Genomic DNA, 5,134 nt, shown 5'->3' on the forward strand with positions numbered 1-5,134 from the left:
AAATAATATAAAGGGCGGTGAAGGGGAAAGACAGTTTACAAAGGAGATTGATGTTGTCATTTCACAAAACACAGTTAATGCAACAGAAACCCACTGCTGATTATAATTGAAAGAGATGATAAAAATAAATGTTGTTTAGAATCTGGTGGCTTGATTCATCTCTGGGACTCTGATGGGCAGATTCCTCAAAGAGTGTTTACACCTGTTACCTTATTATTCCCCACTGGTTATTTCAGCTGCTTGTTGATTCCAGAGAGTTGAGAGTTTATTGACATCACCAGATCTCAAATCGTGGGTCTGTGCTGAAGGGCTCTTTGAATACAATTCTGTTGTTGAAGAGCCTACAGAGATACAAACACACACTGATATTAGCTACAACCCACTGCTCGTATTCTTCATTTGCAAATCACTTTAGATAAAAGTGTCTGCTAAATGAATACATGTAAATGAAACACACACATAATGCAATTACCATTAAAGGGGTCCTATTATGCTTTTTCACTTTTTCAACTTTAGTTAGTCTGTAATGTTGCTGTTTGAGCATAAAAAAAGATCTGCAAAGTTACAAAGCTCAAAGTCCACTTCAAAAGGAGATATTTTATTTAAACAGAAATCACTTTTCAAAAACTACAACAAATGACTCGTTTGGACTACAACGCATATTTTCCGGGATTTGGGATATCACAAATATCGACGAATGGGACGAGACCTGGTCGAGCTGCACTAGAGAAGGCAACGAGTGTTATCACTATGTCGGAGACACGCTAGCTTTCCCAGGGCAGACGAACTTAGAGTGGTTACAATCATCCGGGTTTAAATCATGCTCAAATTGATTTGAATTTGATGCAATATTTACACTGAAGCTCGCAGGTGGCTAGGGTAAGGGGCATGAGATTTCCCGACCAGGCGCCGAGTGGAGCCAATCACAACACACACTGGCCCAGCTAACCCATCACAGCACACACTGGCCCAGCTAACCAATCACAGCACACACTGGCCCAGCTAACCAATCACAGCACACACTGGCCCAGCTAACCAATCTCACTCTGTTGCACAACAATATGAACTACCACACAAAAGTGTGGACACACATGACCAAATTCGTTTTTCATGACTAAAAACTTTTGATATTAAAGCTTTTACTTAAATGCTTGAAATCAGTTTTGTAGATAAACGGGTATTGTAGATAAATACTAATTTCAATAGTAGTTCAAATAACTTTGGACAACATTGTGACACTCAGACACACACCTTACTGTCTTTATGTTGCTGTTGTGAGTGACGATACTGTAGATTTTCTGAGCCCCAGTTTCAGTGATGCTATTGCCACTAAAACTGAGATTAAACAAACAAACAAACAAATCAGAAATATAACAATGATTACATCATACTTGAGAAATGTACACTTTGTGTTTGTTTCTCAGTCACTCACTCAATGTTTTGTGCTTTGTGGAGGTTTGGGAACAGCAGATCCAGACTGTCATCGGTGAGACGGCACTGACTCAGATCCAGTTCTGTCAGTCCTTCAGAATATTCCAGAATCAGCTTCAGACCTCTACAGACCTGCGGGTCCAGCTGAGACTGACTGAGATCCAGCACTTCACCCAGAGCTCCAGAGAGAAACTCGGCTTCCTCAGGCCTCACATGAGCCAGAAACTGAAGCAGCAGAGATTTAGCACAGCTGAAAGACAAAGAGCGAGAGATGCTTTATACATATTTGAATGTGTTTATATTGGATCTGTGTATGAATGTGATCTGTTCATGTTTCTCACCAGAGTTGAACAGAATGTAACACTGGGAACAGCTGATCCATTCCAGCTGTATTAATCTCACAGTCCTGAAGAATCAGCTTTGTCTTTGTGTCTGAATGAGCTCTCTGAATGACTCTGGACATCACACGGCAGTCGTCAGCGGTCAGATGTAGAGGCTCTAAGTCTGTGTTTGTTGTCAGGTCCAGAGCAGAAAGGCAGGAGAAGTCCAGCTTGTGCTGCAGGACGGAGAGCAGAACTGCTGCTGCCTCCTGCTGGACATCAGAGACACTGCAGCAGTGAAGCATCTTCAGTAAAAGCAGCCTGTCAACACTGAACACAGACAACAACTAGATCAGGACAGATTCTGGTAACACCAGTACCATCAGTAACATCAGTACCAGTTTAAAAGCAGCTTTAAAAACTTTTTAAACTACTTTTTAATTTTTTTTTTATTACAGCTTTGTTGAAATGTCTTTCTCAGTGTTTCTATGGTGATAGTTGTCTTCACTATTTATGGATGGGAATCCTAAGGAATTCAAAGATTCTGATTCCTCTTAATGGTTCTGGGCACCTTAATAGTTCCATTAATAATACATTTTTGACTACTTTTGAGGTAGAAATGTTTGGAAACAATTATATTACCTAGTGATTGTTATAATTTTAATTAAATAAATATACTACTAACAAAATAATACCCTTTTAACTAGTTAAGACAAATTAATGCTACTACAAGGCTTTGACATCACCCAGAAAACTGAATGTAACACAGTCAGACCTGAGACCGAAAAAGTGAAGAATAGAGAAAAGCAGTGAGACCTGAGGTGGGAGACATGTGTGAAGAGAAGCAGAATGCTCTCCAGCTCTTCCTCTGGTATGGAGGTCCACTGTAGATTGAGTGAAACTGCAGTGCAGTGCTGCAGTGTGAAGCGCAGGGCTGCACAGTGAACAGAGTCCAGCTCTCTGTTCTGCAGATTAATGTAGTTCTCCACTGAACTCAACAGACTCGACACAAAACCAACAGAGCCGGACTCACAGATCTCTCTGATCACAGACAGCATGAAGTTAGAGCTCATCCTGTACAGACACACACAACTTATATCATTATTAAATCACTATACCTTTTTTTTTGCATTTACTATTCAGTTTATGTTTTTATTTGCAAAAAAAATGAAAAGCAATAAATTTTACAGATTTTCTCAAAGAAATAATTACTTGTTTACCGTTTAAACTTAATCCGGTTCAGGAATGGCAGAATTACACTGATGTTGCATTGAATGTTGCTCTTTCTGAAGTCCACAGCAATGCGTTGAATTTTGTGCTGCAGGAAATAATGAAGCTCTTCCCAGTTTAAGGAACAGGAAGTCAGATTTCCACCCACTTTCTGCAGGAAGCATTGAGTCAGTTCCTCTTCCTGAGCTTCATAGACACATTCAACCAGCTTCTGGAGAGTCTCTTTGGATGGTCTACCAACAGACACACAAAGTTCATTATGCTTTATGTAATGATGCATATCAAACACTGCTGAAATTTGTCCTGCAGTTAGACCTGAGAATCATCAGGTGTTGGTGACACAGTAGAATAGATAGAGAAACAGACTAAATCTTGTATTCAGTCAGGTTCAAACACTGGACAGTCCACAGTCTCAGAAGGATGGTGTAGGACTACAAATTTAAGAATCTGTTCAAGATCTTCTGATCCTACATCCTGATGTAACATCATATGTTAACATCTGTTGGTCTCTGATCTTCCTACTGAGAGTTAACTATGTGTGAATGTTTAATTGTGCTACTTAAACCATTTGGGTACTGTTATCTTTGGGGACTGGGATTGCTGAAGCTCACAGTCTGGGGTGATTTCCTATATTGTATTTAGATGTTTTGGTTAAGTGGTCACCTCTGAGGCTATGTGTAAGGTAAACACCTTTAAGGACTGCCCACTGAATGCCTATAAAATACAATGTATGCCTGCCTTAGTCAGACTTTTGGTGACTGCAGTGCCACAAGGCATGTTCTCAATGAAGAACCCTGCTGTTGATACCCAAGAGTCTCCTGGTCTTCGCTCCTGAGTTTCCAACAATGGCTGCTCAGGACTCTGGACTGATTGCTCTCTGACTGTTGTTTATCGTTCTGATAGAGTGTGAGTTCATAACAGTGATGGGAGCTTGAACCCTCAATGCCTGCACTATTCTCACCACAATGTAAACAAGCTCCATTTAGGAAAAGTAAACACTTTTGACAATATTTTGAATGGTCAGTTTATATATATTCTAGTCTGCCATAAACCTGAGTTGTGTGTATGTTTGTGATGTACTTGAAGAGAAATCTTGTTCCTCTGACAGAGAGGGCTTTAGGTAGAAACCGCTCTGGATTCTCTCTGAACTGGACCAATATAAAAAGTCCACTTTACCTCAGCTGTGAGATGTAGGGCAGACACTGAAGGAAGCTCTTAATTTCACTCTCTTCCTCTGAACATCCTCCCAGCTCTACTGGTTTCTTCTCTGTTTGGAGTTTGAGCACTTCCAGGAGGACAGAGCTCTTTCTCTGTGAGAGATCTATGATCCAGACATCAGGTGACTGGAAAACTGACTGTAATGCTGGAAGAAAACTCCAGCCTGTTTGAGTCTCATAGTTCTTCACATGTGAGCAAAGATCCAGCAGGAAATCACTCTGTTTAATACTGTTAGTCCTTTCATAAGGAAAAGAGCTGTAGTTACAGACTGATGTTAAGTTTCAGCATCTGCTCTCCTGTCTGTCTCAATCTCTGCTGCTTTAATGAAGAGACTCAGAAGAAATCTGCTTTTAACACTTTCAATGAATCTGTAACAAAATGGAAATGAGAAATGTGAAAAAATAGAGAACTTACGGTGCCCGTAAGGTGACATGTTCGGTTCACTTAGTTGTTTACCCATTAAACTCGTGGCCACGAGAAATATATGCCATTCCCTCAACATAGCATCTCGAGGCCACGACATAAGGATGTCGTTACCTCGACAAAATGATCTCGTGGCCACGACATAATATCACGTTCCCACGAGTTAATATGAAGTTCCCTCAAATTAATATCTCGAGGCCACAACATATTATCGCGTTCCCACGAGTTATGTCGTGGTCACGACAAAACTAAGTGAACCTAACTTGTAACCTTACGGGCACCGTAAGAACTAGCCAAACTTACTATAGATATAGGTGATTAAATAATGCTAATTAATAACGAACAGTGTGCTGTTTCCTGTTTTCTGCTTGTAGGAGCCATGTTTACTATCTTATTTAATTTTTCTATACTGTATGTTCATTTAAATATTAGTTTGTTGTTATATGGTTAATGTTGTTTATTTCTCCGAGTGTGTGCCCTCTATAGGTGTGAAGGGAAAAATGTTTAAAAGG

At 40.1% G+C, this 5,134-nt stretch overlaps 1 pseudogene; it reads right to left on the reverse strand.

The window, feature by feature from the left end:
- On the reverse strand, nt 1-4,632 carry LOC107695663 (uncharacterized; annotated as a pseudogene).
- Between the last annotated feature and the right edge of the window lie 502 nt (nt 4,633-5,134).

Source organism: Sinocyclocheilus anshuiensis, unplaced genomic scaffold, assembly GCF_001515605.1.
Source record: "Sinocyclocheilus anshuiensis isolate Anshui unplaced genomic scaffold, SAMN03320099.WGS_v1.1 scaffold1075, whole genome shotgun sequence".
NCBI classification, from domain to species: Eukaryota; Metazoa; Chordata; class Actinopteri; order Cypriniformes; family Cyprinidae; genus Sinocyclocheilus; species Sinocyclocheilus anshuiensis.